The sequence below is a fragment of the Petaurus breviceps genome, unplaced genomic scaffold, assembly GCF_028583685.1.
Source record: "Petaurus breviceps papuanus isolate PSGF00001 unplaced genomic scaffold, PetGlider_PUasm1.0 128, whole genome shotgun sequence".
Lineage (NCBI taxonomy): Eukaryota > Metazoa > Chordata > Mammalia > Diprotodontia > Petauridae > Petaurus > Petaurus breviceps.
Genome location: NW_027185664.1, coordinates 8,512,650 through 8,536,993, shown reverse-complemented (window position 1 = coordinate 8,536,993; position 24,344 = coordinate 8,512,650). Strand labels below are relative to the sequence as shown.

At 36.7% G+C, this 24,344-nt stretch overlaps 1 long non-coding RNA gene across 5 annotated transcripts in view; it reads right to left on the bottom strand.

Annotated features, from left to right (window-relative positions):
• Positions 1 to 1,637: 1,637 nt before the first annotated feature.
• LOC138172526 (uncharacterized) overlaps positions 1,638 to 24,344 on the bottom strand; it is a 166,313-nt gene continuing 143,606 nt past the window's right edge. For 3 of the 5 annotated variants that reach the window (XR_011171145.1, XR_011171141.1, XR_011171144.1), the window contains exons 2-4: positions 3,640 to 3,671; positions 2,705 to 2,880; positions 1,638 to 1,931 (exon numbers count right to left, since the gene is read on the bottom strand). This is a non-coding gene — a long non-coding RNA (uncharacterized lncRNA). Of the gene's footprint in view, positions 1,932 to 2,704; positions 2,881 to 3,639; positions 3,672 to 9,130; positions 9,359 to 12,077; positions 12,324 to 24,344 lie in introns of those variants that run through there. The other 2 variants (XR_011171143.1, XR_011171146.1) reach the window with 2 other exon arrangements.

The window sequence follows — 24,344 nt, the reverse complement described above, 5'->3', positions numbered from 1 at the left end:
AATTTTCAACTGTAGAGAGGCCATATCCACTTAGATGTTCTGCCAATAGCTTAAATTTAACATGCCCATCAACCCCTGACTCACCCCTTCATAGAGGTAGGAGATACAGAGATATTGCACATATTTTTGGACTTTTGTAGTGTATTGATATTTTCCCCTCTTCTTCCCCCCACCTTTTTTTTTTTTGCTTTTTGGAGGGCAACTGGGATTAAGTGACTTGCCCAAAGTCACATGGCTAGTGTGTCAAGTTTCTGAGGCCGTATTTGAACTCAGGTCCTCCTGACTCCAGGGCCTGTGCTCTATTCACTGAGCCACCTAGCCTCCCCCCCCCTTTTCTTAAATACTATTTGAATGGTTCTCTAAGTGGATAGGAGAAGAAGAAGTATGCTGGGGAAAAAACAAACAATGATGATGTAAGAAACAAACAAAAAATAAATTAAAAAAAACATGTTTCAAAATGTTAAACTGTTCACAACTAATGATATTCTCCAAAGTATCTGTTCTTTCTCTTAGTTTTTCTATGTCTGTGATGATACCATTATCCTGTGAGTCACGGGGGCTTGAAATGTCAATCAAATTTGACTTTTCTTCCTCTGTTTCTCTACCCTACAGTCAATTAGTTGACAAGACCTGTGAATTCTTCCATTACAATATTTCTCATCCCCTCTTTCACTCACAAAGTACTATCTAACACCTTAGTTCAGGTCCTTATCATTTCTTTCTTTGGTTATTAATATGAACTTTTAATTGGTTTCCAATCCATATATCAGACAACTGCCAAAACAGTATTTCTAATGAACAGTCCTGCCCACTTCACATCCTTCCTCAAAATCACTAGGAGAACCCTATTGCCTATAAAATTAAATATGAAACACTTTATCCTGGAACGTAAGGGCTTCCACAGTTTGTCTATATCCTATCTGTCTAATCATATTTTACTAAAGTCCCCTTAACGTACCTTATATTCTATTCAAACTGGGTTACTGAATATTCTCTGATCTTATTCTTACAATCCCCTGTACCTGGAATACCTTTCCCTTTATACCTCTTTTTGTTGAAACCCTTTTTGTTCAGACCTAGCTTAAGTACAATACCTTCTGTGAAACCTCTCTGATCTCCACTCCCTCTAAAATGTTTACAGCACTTTGTCTGGTTGTCTCCTTTGCTGTTATCCCATTCTATCATGTCATACTTTTTATGTACCAGGTATATTTCCCCATTATATTTGCAGCAAAGGCTGATCCCCAACATGTATAATGGAGGTGTCATTGCGTGACTCGAAGGGAGTTAGAATACATCTAAATCTCTAGTCTCCTCACCCCTGCCCCCAATATGTCTCCTTCCTCTCCAAAAGAGACTTATTCTTGCTGGGAGGAGAAGTAGGATGTTGAGGCCAAAAAACTGGGAACTCTGCTGTCCTCAGAGAGAGGGGGTACCAAGCTAGAATTCTCTCTATCTGATCCATTAAATATTCATCTAAAGGATATGGTTTTCAGTTTCAAGCTTAACTTTTGTCCACTGTTCACTAATTAGGGGGAAATGGGACCCAAGTTTTATATCCATGATTTGATCCCTCTCCCCCCCCCAAATACAAGTACCAAAAAAATACACACAGCAGGTAGCAAAGAAACCCATTTATCTAAGTCAATGGCAAGACAGAAATCAGAGAAAGTATACATAGGAGAATATTTATGAGACAAGTCAGAGTACAGGTGTACCCCATTGAGCAGAAGGTAACTCAGATCAATCAGGAAAGAAAGAGTTCTAGATCTCATCCAAAGGAAAAAGCCTCTAAGCCTCTAGAATTGCAAGCTGGGGAAAGAGACATTGTGGAAACTGCCAGCTCCTCTTATGTCAGCTTCTTCTTGGAACTTTATTTTTCCTTCAGTAATCTAAAGTGGGTTAGACATCATCCATCTTCTCTCTTGAACCTGTAAACCAGAAGTGCTTAAACTGATTGTACAGACTGATGAGATCAAAAAGAATTAAAGATGCATTATGTCATCTTCTCTCTGGATCTCACCAACTCTACCCCACTCCTCATGCAGGTTTGGGCACTGATTTCCACCCATTAACAGAGAGTTCCATAGCAATCGTGTTTGAGATAAAGCTCCTTTAGGACAGGAACTGCTTTTTCTTCTTTTTTCATATTATATCACCAATGCCTAGCTGAATGCCATTTATGTAATTCAGGTATTTAAAAAATATTTATTGTTGATTTGAAACCACTTTTTTAGTGAAGATTACCAAAAGGAAGTTGTTAAAAAAAGACCAAAAAAAAAAAAAAAAAAAAAAAACAAAAAATTTATAAAACTTTTTGCCAAGATATGACATTAAGGGGCCACACCAATTTAGAAGGTAAATTAATGTATTAAAATAATAATAATAACAATACCTGTCATTTATATGCTGCTTTAAGGCTTGCAAAGCACTTTCTAAACATTTTTTTTATCCTCACAACAGCCATGGGAGATAGGTGCTGTTATTATCCCCTATTTTACAGATGAGGAAAGGCAAAGGTTAAATCTATCTGGAAACCAATAGAGAAAATGAGCCTACATAAAAATTAGCTTGAAAACCAGGTAAACAAGATTATTCGGAGTCCATTTGGAGCTGCAACTGGATTGAAGACAAATCAATAGGAAATAAAATAGATCATCCCAGCATTTTTATATTGTATCTTTGATAATAACAGAATCCTCACCTTTGGACTCTTCTGTAGTACAAGTCTTGATGTAGAATATGTGAAAGTGGTATTAGTGCTGAGTAAGGTGAAGTTGGAAATTCCAGCTGGACTTGGCCAGATACAGAAGAAATCTATACTACAAGATTTGATCTTTTAAAATCACCAATGGATCATTTTCTAAGATAGGAAGAATTCTAAAAAAAAAAATTGAAATAATTATGCGTAATAAAAAACAAAACAAAATGGTGACAGAGAACACATTGTCAATTACTGATACACAGAGCAGCTTGTCTTATTTATGAGAATATTATCTGTATGCTTTGAGGACATCCTTGATGAAAGTAAGGGAAGGGGGGCGGCCAGGTGGCACAGTGAATAAGAGTGCTAGCCCCAGACTCAGGAGACCTGGGTTCGGTTCCGGCCTCAGATACTTAATACCCACACAAAATAACTGGCCATGTAATGCTGAACAAGTTACTTAACCCCAATTGCTTAGGGGAGGCCAGGTGGCACAGTGAGTAAGAGTGCTGGCCCCAGCCTTGGGGAGACCTGGGATCAGTTCCGGCCTCAGATACTTAACACCCACACAAAAATAACTGGCCATGTAACCTTGAGCAAGTTACTTAACCCCATTTGCTTTAAAAAAAAAAAAGTAAGGGAAGGGAATGGGTAAACTTTAGCATGGGATTTCTTATAGCAGAAGATATTTTTAAGATTGTACAATTTGAGAGGCTCTTTAGCAAAAATTACCTAGTCCCATGGCCACTGTTTATTAATCTCCAAAAAGCATTTGACTCCATAATATAAAAATCTAGTTTGGAAATTTCCACCCAAGCAAGGAGTCTCTCACACATATGCTTGAATTATACAAGATTATGACAGATGTGAGTAGAGATAACTTTGTTCAATGATCTGCCAAGACTGACATAAAGTGACATGTAAAATACGCTTACCTGAGATATCTGCTAGTGTCGTGGAAGATGACCTGTGAAGAGTCCAAACAAAAAGTATTACATATTGATTGTGTGTGGGATCTCTAAATGTTCCTATTATTAGGTGGTTTTATGTTGCTTTCAGCCCAGAAACACTGCACTATCTCCTCTTTGAAATCCATTACAATTGGCAAGACCCATAAACTACTTTTTGTAGCGACATCCTTCAACAAGATATTTATGATAATATCATAGTATTAGAGACTTGGGGCTGAAAGGAACCTGGGAAGCCACACATTATGACCTATGACACTTTTGTGCCCAACCAAATAGGCAAGTGATCTGAAAGTATTTTCAAGGATGTAGCCATAGTTGATCCTTTACCACAATCATCATCACACAGCTTTTTGGTATACTAAGACTTTTAGGAAGTTTCTAAGACTTTAGGAAGCTTCCTACACAGCTCAATGAACAAAACTTTCCTAGAAACACAACTCAGGAGAACACAAATATAGCCACACAAGGAAAAGGCACACAGGTGGTGTACTTTGAGGATACCCAACTTGGAAGGTAGAAGGTTTTGCAAGACAGGTGATTGGGGCATATAGTAATATTATACAGGAAGTTCCTCCCTCCTCAGATCACTTTAAAGAATTTAGCTAAGGGGTTGTTAGGTGGTGCAGTGAATAGGGCACTGGCACTGGAGTCAGGAGGACCTGAGTTCAAATGCGGCCTCAGATACTTAACACTTACTAGCCGTGTGTCCTTGGGCAAATCACTTAACCCCAATTGCCCCCCTCCAAAAAACAAAAAAAAAGGGGAAAAATTTAGCTAAGGTTGTAGAAAACTTAGGAAAATCTGATTGGCAGAAATAACAAAATATGAAAATTTAAGTCCTGTAGGATCCCTGTGCAGGCAGACACATCAATGTCCTGTTGGTAGAATTGTGAATTGCCACAATCATTCCAGTTACTAGACTCTATACATCCTTTGATATATAGAGCAACACCTTTCTTAGGCTCCAAGGCATGATTTATTTATGCAAAAGTATTTATAGTAGTACATGCTGCTATGGCAAAAACAAAAAACATAAACTGGATGGAAATTAAGTGCTTATCAATTGGAAAATGGTTGAATAAATGGTGATATATGAAAGCAATGTAATACTAATTTGCTGTAAGAAAATATATATATTAAGAATTCAGAGAAACTTGGGAAGATGTGTATGAACTTGTGGGTGCTCACAGTGCAGTGCTTAGGAAGAGCATATAATCCTGTTATTCTGCAAACTAATACAGGGTGAAGTAAACTGAGTCAGGAGAATGAAATACTTGATTACCGCAATAATTTAAAAGAAAAAAATTGAAAGACTTCTGGATTTTGATCAATGCAATGACCAATCATGGCTTTATTAGATTAATAAGGAAGCATGCCATGCACCTCAGAAGAGAAGTGGAGAGTTGAAGGCACAGGATGAGACATTCATTCATTCAGCATTGTCAAATATGCTAAAAGCCCAATGTGTTTATTTTCCCTAACTGTATTTCTTTATTAAAAGGATAGGTTTATTGGGGGGGGATAGAAGGGTATTAGAGCAGGTTATTGAGAAGTGACTACAATGTGCAAAAAAATAAAAATAAAAAAAGAACATCAACGACACATTGCTTTTTAGAGGAAACTAAACTTAGGGGATTGATTATGTGAGATTTAAATGCTGATTGCTAAAGTTTTGCAGCAACAAAATTGCCTAGTTCAGGTCACATCTGCTTGTTTCCCCATTTCCCATAGCTCGGCAGGAGTCAGTCATTGCCTTTGCCTCTAGTTTAGGTGATATGGTCAGAAATTCCGACATTTCTGGGGCATGCCACTTGATAATCACAATACAGATCCACATCTTTGTAACTTAACAAGACTGGGTAATTAAAAAAAAAATCTTTCATTTTATTTTATTTTCCTATCATGCAGCATTTATCTTCCCTCAATTTAAAGGTAAAAATGAAAACAAAACACTTGAATTGAATATCCATATTCAAGTAAAACAATTCCTACATTGTTAAACATATTACCTACCTACCTACCTACATACATATAGATTGTTAGATAGGTAGATAGATATTTTTTAAACTTCTGACACTGTCATCTTCTGGAATTATAGTTGGTCATTGGACTGGTTAGAGTTTATAAAAATATCAAAGTTATTTGTCTTAACAATGTTGTTACTATATAACAATACAATACTTGTTCTGCTCACTTCACTGCATCAGTTCATACAAGTCTTCTCAAGTTTCTCTGAAATCATAGTTTTTGTTTTATGGCAAATAATGTTTCATTTTAGTAATGTACTATAATGTGTTCAGCTATTTCTCAATTATAGAGAACCTTCTTAGTTTCCAGTTCTTTGCTACTTTGAAAAAGCTTCTATAAAAATGTTTGTACATATCATTCCCTTCCCCCCCCTTTTTTAAAATTTATTTTAGGATTAGTCCTAGTAGAAGTATTGTTGGGTTAAAGGATACACAAATCATTGACTTCTGAGGCATAATTCCAAATCGATCTTTAGATTGGCTGTATCGATTTATAGCTTTATCACTAGTTTTTCTATTTTCCCACATCCCCTCTAGTATTTGTCATTTCATTTTTTATAATTTTTACCGACCTGATGAGCATGAAGTAGAAACTCAGAATTGCTTTAATTTGAATTTCTCTCTTTGTTAATGATTTGGAGCATTCTTTCATTAATGGCCTGAATGCCTTCCTTTGAGAAATATTCTCATTTCGTATTCTTTGATTATTTATTAACTGGAAAATAAATTTTATTTCTATAAATTTGAATCAATTACTTATATATCTTGAAAATTCGACTTTTACTAGAGCTGCTGAGGTTCCCCCCCCCCGAGTTAATTCTTTTCCTTCTAATTTCAGTTTCATTGGCTGTGTTTGTACAAATCAAAAAAATATGTAAAAAATTGTCCATTTTATCTTCCACTACACCCTCTATACTTTGGTCACTAATTCTTCCCCTATCCATAAATCTGAAAGGTAATATCCTTCTTTTTACTCTAATTCAGGAGTTATTAATATTTTTCCAGAGATGGGCCCCTTTGGTATGCCTATGAACCCCCTCTCAAAATACTATTTGTTATTTACATCATAATTGAAGGAAATTATAAATTTCAGCTAGAGATTAGGTAAAGATGAAACACTCCCCCCCCCAAGATTAATCCATAGACTGGACCCCAGGTTAGGAACCCTTGATCTAATTTGTCATATCTAAGCCATGTATCTATTTGGAGTTAATCTTGGTATATGGTGTGAAGGGTTGTTCTAAACTTATTTTCTGTCAGACTCCTGAATTTTCTCAGCAGTTTTTCTCAAATACTGAGTACTTAGCTTGGTAGCTTAGGTCTTTGGGTCCACTGAACACTAAAGTATTAAGTTAATTTGTTTCTGTACATTGTGTACCTAAGCCATTCATTTCATTGTTCCATTAATTCACATTTTTTTTATCCATTCATTATTATGATTGCTGTCTTGTAATACAATTTGAGATTTTGTACTTCTGGGACACCTTTCTTCCCAGTTTTTTTCCCACAATTTTCCCTTTATTCTTCACCTTTTGTCCCTTTAGATGAATTTCATTATTCATTTTTCTATCTCTATAATATTTCTCTATATTTTGTTAATATAGCACTAAATAAGCAAATTGTTTTTGAAATATTGCAATGTTGGACGATAGGGAAATGCAAGGGCACTACATAAGACATGGTAGCACTATTATTAGAGAGGTTCAGGCAATTATGGTGAAATCTTTAACAAAGTAGAAGGAAATTCAGGGGAATGTTTGAGTGAACAAGTAGCATATGAGGAGCTGTTATCACAATGCTGAATATTAGGCAAAGAGAAAGGCAACAATCAGTGAATTTTGGAACTTGAGAATCATTTGAGAATGAGAGCATGTTTGATTGAAATGTTGAAGTAAGATTTGAATGAGGAATTTCCAAATGGTCTGGAAGTATGTGTATCTAGGAGGGGAAAGTTCCTAGACAAAGAACCTATTCTGAAGCCTATGCCACTGGAATTTAGAGCTTGGGAATAGGTAGATATCCCAATAGGAGTAGGGATCACATGGGCCAGTATTTCTGGTGTAGAATCCTGAGCCATATAAATCTCTAGTGTTTAAGGGGCTGTATTCTTTTCTTTTTTTTTGGAGGGGGGTAGGAGGGCAATTGGGGTTAAGTGACTTGCCCAAGGTCACACGTCTAAGTGTCTAAGGTTGGATTTGAACTCAGGTCCTCCTGACTCCAGGAACAACTCTATTCACTGCACCACCTAGCCACCCCACAGGCCTATATTCTTGATAGCAATTGAAATGTATAGACAATAGAAGGGTTAGCCACTAGGATTAGTCACAAAATCACCAGGAATTGGGTCGAGGGCTCCCTAGTGTGTGTAATTGATGGTCCAGGGCATTGCGCCACTAGTGTAGACAGCACTACTCCAGATTTGGTGAAAGATCCTGTGGTCCCTTCTCCAGACCAGGCTGGAAGGAGGAAGGGCGAAATACTTCTGATTCCTTTATAACAAGAGGAAACAAATCTTTCCTCCACATGTATAGTCATTAGAAAGGGGTATCTGCTAGTGCCCAAAGTGTGGTTTGGGAGTGAAAAAGAATAGTTCAATATTCTGCCAACCCAAAGTGGAGGTGGATCATGGAGGCCATTAACATGAATATAATCAGGAGGTGACCACATATAGACCTCAGCAAAGGAGGTGAACCAAAGAAACGCTAGAGTTGATTTTTAGTAGCTCCCCCACATCAGTGTGGTAAAGGATTCAAGTCTAAGCAAAAAACTCATATTTGTTTGTAATTCTGATGTTACAATAGCATAACATCAGGTCCCTGTGTGTTTGTGACAGAATGTGGAAAGTAAAGTATGATGTGTGACTCCTAAATTATCAAGAATGGAGTTGGAATGTAGAGTGAGTACTGGGCTTGGAGTAATTAGTGGTGGGGGTCAGAGACCAAAGTTTAAATGACATAGATTTCTGGGGAATAAATGTGAGTAGTTTGGGAGTGGGCCTGAGGTGAATCTCTGGATGTCAGTGGGTGATTTGTTTGAGAAAGTTGAGGTGTCCTTAGGAAAAGTCTCTCTGTATCTCCAGCATCTAGTAAAGTTCCCTATATGTAGTAGGTAAGTAATAAACCCAGAATCATGTAGTGAAAGAATATTGAGTTAAATTACATTTGAGAATCTATGGAGCTCTCAGTAGTCTCAAACTGCTTGTTGCCAAAAGAACCCATCTCTTTAATATCCATATTCTTCCAATGATACTATATGGTTGTGAATCATAGAACAAAATCATAAAATCATAGAACAAAATCCCAGAAGAATCAAAATTACAAGGATTGAGTCAAAAAAGTGTGTTTGGCATGAGTAGCCTAAGGCATATTACTAGGCAAAAAATAATGTAAAAGATAATAGATATAACCATGACAGAAAAGGAGCCTTACCAGCCATAGAACAAACGGAAAACAACAGGTAGACAACTCAAGTTTTACTTGAGTCATTATTTCCGTTAGTCAGTCTTAAACATTCATCAAGTGCCCGTCATGAGTCAAGCAGGGGCAGCTACAGTGGATAGAATGCTGGGTCTGGAGTCAGGAAGCCTCTTTGTGAGTTCAAACCTGGCTTCATATGCTGACTAGCTGGGTGACCCTGGCAAGTCTTCATCCTGTTTGCCTCAGTTTCCTCATCTGTAAAATAAACTGGAGAAGGATATGGCAAACTACTTCAGTATCTCTTCCAAGAAAACCCTAAATGGGGTCACAAATCGTTGGACATGACTGAAAAAAAAGACTGAATAACATGTGCCAGGCACTGTGCTTAGTGCTGGGGATGAAAAGAAAGCAAAAGATGATCCTTTCCCTTAGCATCCTAGAGTCTAAGAGAAAATATGCAAATAATTACATAAAAATAAAATATATAAAAGAATAAATTTGAAATAATCAACAGAAGGTAAATACTAGAATTAAAGGGAATTGAGAAAGGATTTTAGCTGGGTTGTGTTTTTTCTAACATCATATTGCTAGGATATTAGAGAGGAAGGTCTTCGGAGCACTCCATGGATCATCTATGTAGATTTAATAAGAAGGTATTTATGAAGATGAACAGGATTACGAATGCAGGGTTTCCGATATTCAGGGAGGAATACTGACATTGGTGAAATGATGAATTCCTTAGAGTCAAGTCTTGCCTAGCTTTTGTCCAATAAAACCCTACTCAAATGCCTTATCATGACGTGGAGAGGGCCAAGAATCCATAGAACACAATCTATGAAGGTCCCATCAAGCTGGAGAAATTTCAAATATAGATCTGTAGTTGATGTTGTTAACTGAGAACCAGTTCTGCTAAATGCAGACATTGGCATTACCATAAGCTTGTCCACCATGTGATAGATTTATTCAACCAAAGCAACTCATGAAAATTGTCTCCCAACACATAGCAGTAACAATCTGTTTCAATGGAGGGAGGACCCTGATCAGAGAAATGATGGATTCTGGAAACATAGTCTCAAGTACCTGAATTTATATAATCTTCAAAATGTGGAGGATGCGTTTATGTTTCCCTCTGCCAAATGACTGCCTAGATTCTGAAGCAGCGTTCTCCTAGTCCAGGGGTTCATAAACGGGGGTCCATGAACTTAAAAAAATAATAACTGCATTTCAATATAATCTGTTTCCTTTATAATGATGACAGATAACATTCATATAGTGTTAGAAAGTTTGTAAAGTATTTCCTATGCATTGTCTCATTTAATCTTCACATTAGACTTGGGAGGTAGTTACTATTGGTATCCACATTTTACAAATGAAGAAACTGCAGCTCACAGATGTTCTGACTTATCTAGGGTCACATGGCAGGTAAGTGTCTGAGGCTGGATTTGAACTCAGATATCCCTGATTCTATATCTGCAATGATCTACTGCACTGCCTAGCTGCCTCTTCATAATCTTAAGTATTTTATTTTATTCATTTAAAACCATTATTCTGAGGAGTTCAAAGATTTTACCAGACTGACAAAGGCTCCATCACACACACACACACACACACACACACAGATAGAGACAAAAAGAAAGAGAGAAAGACAGAGAGACAGAGAGAGACAGAGAGAGACAGAGACAGAGAGACAGAGACAGAGAGAGAGGCAGGTTAACAACTTCCATCCTAATCTGAAAGAAGTAAAACTCATCAGGAAAAAAATGAAAACAACAACAAATTTGTTGGAGTCACTGTCTATTGACCTCAAGTCCTCAGGATTTCAAAGTTGTTCAAATTTAGTTGAACACTTTGAACACAGTGATAGGAACAGGACCTGCAATCGCATTTATATAGGGAACTTCCAGGTAAGGAAACTTCCTCTGCCAATGCACCTTCTCTGAAGTGTACAATCTTAGAGAGATTAATTAAGGACCATGCCTAGGGCCACAGTGCGTATGTGCCAAAGTCAGCATTCCAACCCAGTCTCCCTGGCTGGGAGATCAACTCTGCAGCTCCTATGCCATGCTGCTTCTCACTTGGAACATATGGAGAAACATAGAGTTTTATGACTACATTTAACAAGGGTTACTTTCCTGACACCATTTGCTCTTTTATCCAAGTGCATTTAAAGGTCTAAAAAGTGTATTCCATGCTACAAATTCTTTTTCATCAATTGCATTTTTGTTCTCTCTTTTTTATTGATATCACATGTTTTAGGAGCTATTTGAAGCCAGAGAATTATTTGAGTAAAAGAATGACTGAGAAGAACCTGGACTTCTCAAAAGAATACTATCCTCAGTTTCTAACCAAAATTAATTTTTCATTCATAGTCTGCCTTAGTCTGTATCTGACTTTCTAAATTCAACTCTCTCTCCCTCTCTCTAGAAATACATATGTACATACTACATAAATATATAATATATATACAAAATATGTGTATGTATATATTATATATGCACATACACATATGTGTATGTGTATGTATATATTATATATATGCACACACATGTATACATACACATATGTGAATATATTTATATATAGGATGTCCCAAAAGTCTTAGTGTGGTTTTGAGCTTTAAAATTAAAACTGCAGTATTAAGACTTTTAGGACACCCTATATATCCTATCTATCCATCCATTTATGTATGTATCTATCATCTATCTATCTATCTATCTATCTATCTATCTATCTATCTATCTATCTATCTATCTATCTATCTATTATTTCTCCTTGTCCCTGACAGTTTTAAGAAAGGAAAAATGTGGAAAGATATGGTCTTCTGGGGAGATGACTATCCTTAGGAATGAGCTGGAATGAGTTTTCCTGATGAGTTATTTAAGCATGAACACATATCCTGTTTTTATCCTCAGTTCAGAGAGGTTTTTGCATGGACCCCTATCAGCTTCAGTGTACTCACTCTGGGCAGCTCTTTCCAAGATATCTCATAGGAAATCATCGCACAAAGGTTTCCTCCCAGGTGTGCTGAGGATTTTTGGAGAAGAGTGCTTGTTTAATGTTACTGTTGTCTATAATTCATCTTGTTTTCTAAGGAACTGCAAAGTGTGACATCCCCTCTTCACATCCCAGCTGTTGTTGTAAACCGGAATTTGGGAATGTTGGAGTTTAGACACAATCCCCCAAAGCTCAGCGGAGTCCCAGCTCTCCAACCAAACCCTGAAAAAAAATGTATTTGTGAATGGTTCCCATAACGTCCCCAGTGGGCTGTGTCTTCTGCAGTATGACTCAGCCTAGAATGAACTGACATACCACACTGTAAATTTTATGACAATTGAACACCAGAGTGCTAGAAACACGGCTGTGATTCGTGTTCAGGGGACAGAGGCTCTGGAAACTTCCCTTAATATTGCTTTTTAAAAACACCTAAAATGTTCAATTCTGTTCTACCTCCCAATTATCAACACTTTTTAGGAAAATGACAATGATCCTTTCAGAACAACTCTCTTTTACAGAGACGGGAATTACTATTATTTTTATCTAGTCAGAATTGAAGGCAGATCCTGTAAAGGCAACTTTTATGTCTTTTGATTTAAATGCAGTTGAGGGGAGGACTATAAATGTTTAATAAAAAAGCACTTTCAAAAATTTAGATGGGATCTGAGATGTTAGATTTTAATACAGACAAAGCAAAGTTTTCCCATTTCTCCCCCTTGCCCACCATTCACCTGTGTTTGTATAATCGTAACCAGTTCCTCCAGTCTCAGTTACACATCTGTTTCATGCATGTGCTGCTATTGCAGGCCTGTCTTAGCAACTAGTAAAACTACAGGTGTTTGGGTTTTAATGTAGCCATTTTAAAAGAGCAGTTCATGGGCCTCTGATTATTCGTTTTTATAGCTGGCTCTGTTCCCGCCACAGGCTGACAACTCACGGGTTAAAAGACAAAGAAGACTGGTTTTTGTGACTTCATTGCTCTTCCATCTGGTAGAAGCCCTGAAAACCATTTGTAAATTAATTTTTTACTTTGAATGCATACTGCCACATACAGTCATCACTGGATTCTGCATAGACAGCTTGTGCTACTGCATCCACATGTCTCTAATGACAAGCAGACTATTACTTTTTTTTTAATGCCAGAGACTAAAATCATTAAGCATGTATGTCCATTTTGCTTGTGTGCTTTTGCCCTATATTATATTTTATGCCACAAATATCATCACTTCACATTGATAAATAATGTTGACACATGGTTTCATAAAAGTTGAAAAATGACCATCTGAGTCCCTCACAACCTGAATTCAGCTTTTTATTGTAAATGGGACAAACCTGCACCATGCACTTCACTTTTAAATTTTATCCTTGACCAAAACAACTAGGAAGACTCCAGCATCTCTTCACTGTTTTAATAGTCCATGTAATTCATTACTTACTAAGAAAGCAGATCCAATAATATATTCATCTGATCTCAGGAATGAAAAGCAAAGTGCTCATTAATCATAGAGCTGGTGAACATGGGTTTACAGATTAATCTAATTAGACCTCATTTGTTTCAGGTGAAAGCTGCTATCTTTACGAATGCTGCCCACTGCTACAGAATCTACCATATGATGCGCAAGTCAGGATCAATTACAAATTTGACTTTGCCATTCAATATAATGGAAGCCATTTGTGCTGCTACATTGAAGGCTCTGGCAACGTTTTCATTTCAAACACAGGCATCATTTATCCAGGGATTTAGAACTCAGCCATAACAACTTTTGTTTTTAAAGGATACTTCTTGGAATCCTAGGACTTGGCTCCTGCTCTGCATATTTTTATTTAGTTCTTCAATATTTTAAAATCAAAATGTAAAATTTTAACCAATTTCCTGTTGAAGAAGACTGAAAAGAAGTTATTCAATTTCAATAGCTTTTGACACTTTTCTAATATGAATAAAATAGGGTTATTCAGAAAGACTTTAAAACTTGCAATTGGATAATTCAGTTATTTTTTGCTGTAATTTTTCACATGCACTATATTCACAATAGCATGATGAAGTCTTTATAGTTTGGATACATATGATGGAGATTATACTTCCCTGAGACAGCTATTATTTGCCTCCTAGAATTATTGTATAACGGGTCCCTAAAGTCTTAGGGTGGTTATAAGTTTTTAAAGCATAAAACTGTCCTAAGACTTTTGGGATACTTTGTAGACCCATCTTCCACTTAAAAAAATCATAATAATAAAGAAATGTATGACAACTCCTCCCATGGTCATTTTGCTGGATTGCTGTATTATGTAATCTTAGCCAAGGAATCTCCTAGCCTAGGTCATTAATTCAAACTAGACTGGAACAAAAAAATCTTCTCAGCCACAGTGCAAAGAAAGATTGATATTAGAGTTAGAGGACCTGTGTTCAAAGTCTGTCTATGCTCCTTACTACCAATGTAAGCTCAGGGAAGTCATATAACTCCTTGGGCTGTTAGTTTTCTAATCTATAAAATGCAGAGGAAGGATTCGACATTTTCTAAGGTTTCTTTCAGCTCTATATCCCATGACCTGTGCTTGTCCTTAATTATGACATGAATCAACAAGCATTTATTAAATGGAAACTGTGCCATGTTGATAGAGAGTAGCAATACAAAGACAAAAACACGAATAGTTCCTGAGTTTCAGAAGTTTACATTTCAGCAACTATTAACTCTCAGTTTGAGAACTTTAGTAACGGGGAGCTCACTATCTCCTTAACAGATTAATTAGGTTTCATTTTTTTCAGGCAAAAGCTACCATACAAGGAGTCCCCAATCTCTTAGTACTGCTTAGTGCTTCAATAACTTGAACATACTGTATCTGCAAAACCTACTGACAACCATTATGTTCCTGCAAACATCCAGGCACAACATAGTTCCTGCAACTTATTCTTTTATGGTATTCTTTTTAGGGCTTCCAATTTCTTTACTATTCTGGACACTCTCCCCTATTCGTAATCTGTTTGTGGAAGCCATTTGTAAAATTTGATGTTCAGAACAGATCATAATATTCCAGATGATTCATTAGGACACAGTATAGTAACAGTGAGAGCTTTTTTGTTCTGGGCACTATGATTCTCTGAATGTCATCTAAGATGGCACCGGAATGTGTGTGTGTGTGTGTGTGTGTGTGTGTGTGTGTGTGTGTGTTTACATCATACTGTTCTCTCCTATTGAGCTTGCAGGTCCTTAAAACCCCCCAACCTTTTTTTCATCAGCTGTTGTCCAGAGATGCCTCCCTCATTCTGTTATTATGCAGTTGATTTCCTTGAACATAAGCAGAGAGCTTTATACAGGGTATCCTGGATAAGCTATGAAAACTTACAACTGCACTAAGATTTTTGGAACACTATATTTATTTCTATTTACCCTCACCTTATTGATTTCCTTATTATTTTCATTCTAGTCTACTGCCATCTTTTTAGATTCCATTTCTGTTATGTGACACACTAGCCATCCTTACTAGCTTAGTAAAGACATAGTACCTGTCTGAGGCTTTTTACCCTGTAATTGCCAAAATGTTTTCTGACTAATATTAGGGACAACAAATACCATGTTATGTTAACACTATCTTACTTAGCACAACATTTAGCACAGCAGAGGAGAATTTTAAATCTCTAATAATTAGCTTTGTGAACTGAATAGTAAACACAAACATGATCTGTCACTTTGTCAGACTCAACAAATACAATTTTGCTGCATGACAAACTATAATGATGACAGTTGTCCTCAAATAAATAAATTAAAATGAATAGTGTCAACAGAGGCATAGTCTTCTAATCTGCCTTAGCAGTGATAGATGTGAGATGGTCAAACAACTTGAGCTGTGATGTGATGTATTATCGACAACCAGAGTCAAAGGAGCAGAATGGGGAGAGATTTCAAAGCTATGTCACACAAGAAAGAGTTGAAAGCGAGAGAAATTCAGTCTAGAACAAAAGGAGATAGTGCGGCATCTCATAGAGTAGTCATTGAGTATTTGAAGGCTTGTCCTTTGGAAAAGGTTTCATACTTGTATTTCTAAAGGTAGAGAAGTAGGACCAATATATGGAAAATGCAGAGAGATAGAGATCAGGTCAATATAGGGAGGAACTTTTTTAACATCTGAGTTGTCCTCCCTTTTGAGCTAGTGATACCCTTTCACTGAAAATATTCGAGAAGAGGCAAGATGACTACTTATCAGAAAAAAAGTGGGAAACATAATTCCTGTCCTAGATGTGTGGTTGACTGAGATAGAGTCCTTCAAATTCTATAATCCTGTGACTCCACTGCATAAAACATCTTAATAAAGAAAGTGCAATAAAGGATCAATGTTCGTCCTGCAATTATATTCCTTTGTAAACTTAAGATAGTTGAGACAAAATGACAGTGACATTGGTGAGTATAAACAAGTATATATATACACACACACACATTTTATATGTTTATATATTTAGTGTTGATATCTCTAAGGGCAGCTAGGTGGTGCAGTGGATAGAGCACTGGGCTTGGAATCAGGAAGACCTGTCTTCATGAGCTTGAATATGGCCTCAGACACTTACTAGCTAAGTGATCCTGGGAACGTCACTCAACTCTGTTTGCCTCAGTTTCCTCATCTGTAAAAATGTACTGGAAATAGCAAACCACTCTGGTATCTTTGCCAAGAAAACTCCAAAATGGGGTCACAAAGAGTCAGACATAATTGAACAACAACACTAATGGTGTGATATCTCTAATGTTGATTGAGGGTATAATAGAAGTACTATTAAAACAAGTAATTTTCTTGTGGTTCCTAGGTGGAAGAGGAGATTTAATGTTAGGTTTTCACTCAGAAAGACATGAGGTCAAATTCTGTCTCGGACTTAGTAATTGTGTGACTCTGGGTAAGTCACAACTACTCTGGACCTTAATTTTCTCATCGGAAAAATGAGGGGCTTAGATCAGATGACCTCTCATCTAAAGATTAGAGGTAATAAGTCGCCTATATCTATGATCTATTTTATAGATTTCTAAATCTTTGATCCTATGAAATGGTTATCACATTGTCCTTGTAACTCCCCTCCTTTTTAGATGAGAACAAGTTCCTTTTGTAAAGGACTGCAACTTTTTTTTTTTGCAATTGGGGTTAAGTGACTTGCCCAAGGTCACATGGCTGCTACGTGTTGTGTCTGAAGCAAGAGTTGAAATCAGGTCCTCCTGACTCCAGGGTTGGTGCTCTATTCACTGTGCCACCTAGCTGCCCCAGTTCTGGAACTTTTTTTTTTCTTTTTGGAGGGCAATTGTGACTTTGGAGGAAAAGAGTGACTTGCCCAAGGTCATACAGCTATTCTTTATGTTAAGTGTCCTAGGCCAGATTTGAACTCAGGTCCTCCTGACTCCAGGGTTGGTGCTCTATTCACTGTGCCACCTAGCTCCCACAGGACTGGAATGTTTTAAGTTGCTTTTGTGGGTTGCCGAGACTCAAATCTAGAGTGTTAGTTTAAAAGCCATCTCAATAACAGAGAAGCCTTTTTAATTTGGAAAAGGAATTACCAAACACTGCCTGCACTGGTCATTATAATCAGTCTACCCTTTGTTCATTCTAAAAGTAACTACGCAGTTTTAGTTTCTTTAAACTGTATCTTATCTGAACTCCATATTTTCTCCAAGGACTAGGCCGGGACTCTGCACAAAGCAAATGAATATTTGCTAATTGATTGATTAATGATCAATATTTTTCTTCTTGATAAAATAAAATGAATTGTGCTATTTTTTTTCCTTTCAAAAAGGGCAGAGTATTCAGAATCACAAAACTTGGGTTCAAATACTGTCTCTGCTGCTCACCTTGTGTTACTTTGGGCTTCTTCATGTCTTAGGGTTTTTGGTTCTTCTTTTAAAAATAAAAGAGTTGAACTATACATCCTCTAAGCTACCATCTACCTCTGAATTATGATCCCATGATGTCTTCAAGAATATTTCACTTGTTTTCACAATACCCCTTGTAAAGAACACTTGAAATATGTAGATCAGATTGAACTCTTGCCCATTGTCCTGAGAATTAAACTGTACTTCTTAGTGAAATGGAGTTGGTGGAAAGATTCAATAATAAACTGACATCCCTGATATTCTGCCTTAGGCCCTGGCATTATGGGAATATATATATGCACAACCTGTTTTGTGGAGGTCATGTGATCCTATAGGTATCACTAACCTCATTTAATGACTGTGGATTCCAACTTACCATACTCTTAAATGATTTTTCTCTATGCCACCCAATAAATCAGTGATAGAGCCACATAAAAAATATGTCTCTTTGGCTTCCAGGACTCTTTTCTATCCCCATCCATCTACTTTGTCTCTCTGTTAATAATTTGGGGGCCCTTCCTCCTTAATAAACACTGTGATCTTCCCCCCTTTAATTGAGTTTGCTTCCCTCTGGGTCTGGCAATAAGTTTAAGATAAGCACAGCTGCATGTATGCTGAGTGTGCTTCCAGATGCTTTCAAGTAGAGACAGAAGCTGTTTTGTCCCAAGAGTTACAGCTGAGTCAGGAGGGCAGAGGTCAGGATTACCTGTACACATTTTCCTTAACATAATCAGATAACTTAGCTGACAGAAACTGTAGGACTCCACCTGTCCCATTGAAAGAGCTACCTCCTTAACAAGGAATTTCTGATGTGGTAGGAAGTATTCAGTGAAAACTAATGCTATAAGAAGATTTTCTATCTTCTCTTAAATGTTTTTTTTATTCCTTCATTCCTTCCTTTATTCCTTTTTTACCTTCCTTCCTTCATTTCTATCAAGGACTTCTGGACTATAGTTTACATTATCTTCAGTCTGGCTCTGAGCTTCCTTTCTCATTCTCCAGTCCCTCAACAAACTTCATGGGCATTTGTGAATTCAAGGAAATGAAGAAAATATTTCTGGCCATTCATCCTTGCTTGCACTTTTGACTGGAATTCAGGGATTAAAAAGAGACATACATTTTTTCACGTACTAGTGTAGGGTTTTAGACCTGGGAGAGACCAGAAACAGTCTTTGTTGCAGGAAGGCAATTTTTAAAAATCCTTCCTAATTGATTCTGTATCCAACTCCTTACAGAAGTTGTTACAAACATTCTTTTTCTCTTGTCGAGCCTCCCCACACCATCATCTTCCCTCCTCCCCATGCTTAAAGCTAAGGACTTAATTTCTTCCTATACTGAGAAAATTGAGGTCATTTGCTACAAGCTCATTCTCTTCCCCAGTTCTTCATCTCAAATACCCTTGACATCATGTCCTTAGTCTCTAATAAAGGGATAATTCTTCTCCCTTGTTCCCATGTCCTGTCACTGATCATGACTTGGCAAACTTAATGCTGGATTACTCTTGCCATGCACCTCCTTCATCCCTACTCTCATGTTGCTGAATAAAACTAGAGGAAATCATGAAACTCTTCTGACCGGGACCAATTCAAATTTATGGTAGCTAATATCAAGTGGGCTATCACTATAGTAAGGCGATTCATCTGCTCCTCCTTATTGATTCCTTATCCCACTTACCATAGCAATTCCCTCCTCAAGTCTCCCATACCACTCCCTAATTCCTCTCTTCTGAGAATCTCAACTTCAACAAAATAATTGAGGTTGTTCTTGAAGAGATCCCTCTTCTTTCCTCCCTATGTCGCATCTCTCTCCCATTGTTCCCCATCACTCCAGGATCTATAGGTATTGTTGATTTCATACCTTCCCATCTTATACAGAAGAATGGCCCAATCATCACACATACTTTCTAGTATGCAACTTGGCTTCTGAACTTATCATTCAATGATTCAAAAGTGCTCTTTCCAAAGTTACCTCTAATGGTCTCTTCTCAGTCCTCATCCTCTTTGACCTCTCTGTAGCATTTGACATTGAACCTTCTCCTTCTAGATATAGTCTCCTCTCTGTGTTTTACATAACTTTTTTCATTTTTGGTTCCTCTTCTGTTGATCTGACTCATTCTCTATATTACAAGGATGTGTCCTGAGTTCTCTTCTATTTTCTTTCCCTATTCTTTCATCAACTACCATGGGTTCAAATATCATCTTTATCCAAACAATTCTCAGATCTCTTTATCTAGTCCAAGTCTCTCTCCTGTGTTCTAATCCCACATCACCAACTACCTACTAGAATATTTCAAATTGAATGTCTTATAGGCACCTCCCGTCCTGGCTTCCTTGAAGACTTATACTCAGCACCATGTCCTCTAGAATTCCCTTGCCTGGATCACCTCCCCTTTCTAATTGTTAGTGCCATCCCTTCTAAGTGTATCTTCCATGAGTTCTGAATTTGTTACCTTAGAATGTCACGCCCCAGAGGAAAAAGATTATTTTTTTTCCTTTTTTTTTGGGTGTGTGTCCCCACACTTAGCACAATGCCTGGCACATAGGAGTGCTTAATTTGAAAAACAACAAATGATCATTCTATAAAGCTATCACCCTATATCTCATTCTTCTTTTTCAACCAAACTCCTAGAAAAAAAAAACCTGACTACACTTAGCATTTCTTTCTTTTCTTTTACTCACTTGTAAATACTTCTTTCATGACCGAATCACTCAACTGAAACTGCTGTCCCTAAAGTTACTAATAACCTCTTAAATGACAAATGTTATACTTCCTGCTTGACCTCTCAGCAACATCTGAAACTGTTGAACATCTTCTCTTTATCATAGAATAATCGCTTCAGAGCTGGAAGTGACTATCTAGCTCAGCATTCTCTTTTGAAACTAAGGAAACTGAGATCTAGGTGGGTGTAAGTTATTTGACCAAGGTCACACATAGATAGAAGACCCCTTCTTCACCTACCAGGGCTGAGTTACATGCAGAAATTCCTTTTAGTTTGGATTAATTCTAATTTTAGCATCTTCATTCCATACCCCAATCTCTATTGTCAGAATTTCTTCTTTATCTACATAAATGTTTGCTCTGTTTTATATGTTAAACCAACTCTAAACCTGGCATGGATCAAAGGAAACATGTTCATGATATGGAAGTGAATAAAATGTGCTTTTGAGTTCATAAGTTAAAATATCACAAGCATTATGATTATTGTTAGTGTGACATTCCCATATTTTTCAATGTGGAAATTATCTGGGTAGAGACAACAATGATAACTGTTGAGAGAGTAGGACAAGGAAATAAAATAGAACCTGGGCCAAACCTAGGGTCCAGAGACTGAGACAACACTATCTTACTCAATGTCTTAGCGCCAAGGTTACTTGAATGCCACTCTGTTAGATTTTCAAGAATCTTGTTTTTAGAGGAGAGAATTTAGAAACCAGAAGACATAACTGAGCTTTCATGAAATTTAAAATATAACTGATTAAAGGGAGATTAAAAAGCACATAGAAGGGATTATATTACAATATTAAAAATTCTCTCCATATATGTTTTATCAACTATTTTGGGGGATTGAAAACATTGTATTCTTTAGCTTACTAGATTTTATCACAATTATTCTGTTAAGTCATTTAAGTAGTGTCTGAATCTCTATAACCCCAATTAGGGGTTTCTTGATACAGATACTAGAGCGATTTGCCATTTTCCTCTGCAATTCATTTTACATATGAGGAAATTGAGATAAATAGAGTTAAGTAATTTTCCCAGAATCATATAGATTTGAACTCAGGAAGTCTTCCCAATTCTAGGCATGGCACTCAATCCATTGCGCCACCTAGCTGCCTTCACAGTAATTAAGCTTTTATTAAAATATCTCTTGCTATAATTTTCATAAATTGCTAGGTAAATAAAATGTAAAGGGAATGTTGAAAGCAATTGTGGTAATATTTCTATTCTGAGCATTAACACAGTTCCCAACGCAGTTCAGACATCTGTCAGACAAACAGACAAAACATTGCAAAGGTATTTAAAAAGCTCTACTCTTAATTGTCAGGGAAGCTGTTCAGGGACTTTTATAGGCTATCTGTAAGTAATCTTTGTAGACTTTTTTAAGATAGGGTATTTATTATGGAAAGGGAAGTAATTACTCCAGGACCAATTAATTCATTGCTTTTAGCTTTTTGAATTCTGTCTTTTCCTTTTGTATTTCCAGCACCTTGCATAGTGCTTGACACATAGTAGGCACTTAATACATGCTTACTGATCAATTTAAAGTCCCTCTATTCAGCACTGATGATTTCCAATAATCCATATATGAGGTTTCCATTTTCATGCCTGGCTTAAGTGGTTCTTATCTTCTTGCTTTTAGTGATTTATATAAGTTGATCCTAGTCTATGACCACCTTGAAATTTTTTTTAGTATGTTTGTTCCTCTTAAGGATAACTACTCATAATAAGTGATGGCCAATTGCTAAGTCTTAATTTAATTTCAGGTATATGGGGTATGGGGGAAGACTGGGAAATCAAGCCTTCAGATCTTTTCTCTCTCAATTGGTCTTTAAAAAAAGGCTTTTAAGACTCAGCTCCACCCAGCTATTCAGGTGAGCTATTCTTCCTTATAACAATAGTCTTAGCCAGTAAATTGTTCTAGGGTGGAAACAATATCTGGGTTACTAGAGAACCACTTAATTCAGTGGAACAATGAATTACCAAAACTTATTCCAGTGGCTTGAAAAATGAAGAATCATAGAATATTACAGCTGCACTGCCATTGTGGCATATTGTGGTTAACAGTACTAACATGTCAAAATTTAGATGACCCAATACATGACATAGAGTGTATACCTGCCTATGTGTCCAAGACTGAATTAGAGAAGGCAGAGATGAATTATGCACACTTAAAGGGTAGTTGGGGCTAGAATCATCTCTATCCAGGTGAGAAATTTCTACACCTTGGTTCAATCACTACTTTTATGCAGGCTCTCATTTTCTGATTATGACAGATTCCTATGGTATGAAAAAAGAGAGCTGCTCTTAAGTGTCCTCAGAAAGAGAAATAAAAAGACAAGAGAAAGAGATATACCAAAGGAAAGGGCAAGGCAAAATGAAATTTATGTCTGTCATACATATGTAAGACTTTTGGTCATCTTCTATAGGATAGAACAAGAAACTCTGTTGGAGCTTAATACAAAAGGAACTATTAGGAAAGAGAGAGACAGAGAGACATAGGGGGAAAGGGAGGAAGAAAGAGATATGTATTATATATATAGATATAGATATATATCTATATATATATACACATACACACACACACACACACACATGCACACACCTTTTGCATTCTTTGCAAACCAGAGAAATTGGACAGGGTAGAAGATCAATGCTTCAAGGTCTAAGAAGTCTGCATGACAATTTTAAGTTTATGGTATAACAGTTTCTTATTCCCAAGTCTGAAAATTGGATTCATTCTGCATTTAGCCAAAGTTGTTAATGCTATCAATTTGAACAAATTTCAACTTTCAAAATCTGTCTTCTATTTGAATTTTAATTACCAAATAAATTGAAATGTTTTGCATGAGTTAAATGAATTGATGTGACTTCTGGATATTTGGAGTGAAAATCTTATTAAGCAGTTGTCCAACTTCCTGCCAATCTCAACTGCAACTAGATCCACATGTTGAATTTAAAACATAATTCATGGAAAATACATAACATGGCACATGAGCAGTCTCCACAAAATTACTCACCAAGGTCTAGTAAAAGTTTAAAAATCTTTCTTTTTTTCCAGTCTTTTTCACAGAACCTGCTTAACACATATGAATCCTAGAGCAGCCAGCTTTCAAAACAGTTTTCTCTGGTACCTCCCATAGTATCAGACATTGAGAGAGTAAACAGTGGCTATTTAATAAGTGCTATTTACTACTTGTTGGCTAACTGATTTATTCCTGTTATCTGCAATTGTCCAACTTATATCATAAAACTCCCCAGACAAAAACTAAAATTCAGTGTTGAGGCTGATTCCATCATTTGACAAATGTCAGGCATTTTGAGTTGATAAATTTAGGGTCTTAGCATATATTTTTGTGCTGGACATGACAATAAAAGCCGCCTATCCCAACCACCTCATTTTATGTATTTGGAGACCGAGGCCCAAAGAGTTTAAGTGATTTGCTTAACATTATATATGTTTGTATAGAATAATTTTATATGTATATACCTATTGTTTCAAATGGCAGATGTCTCTAGGTCTGGGGGTGTGCAGGGAAGGAAAAAAAGGGGAAAACATGACACTTTTGTATATTTGAAAGAAATAACAAGTTGTTGTCAATGGTAGATTTGCAGGTCCATGTACAATCATGTTTTTATTGTACTATGTTATGGAAATGCTTGTTTTTATTCCA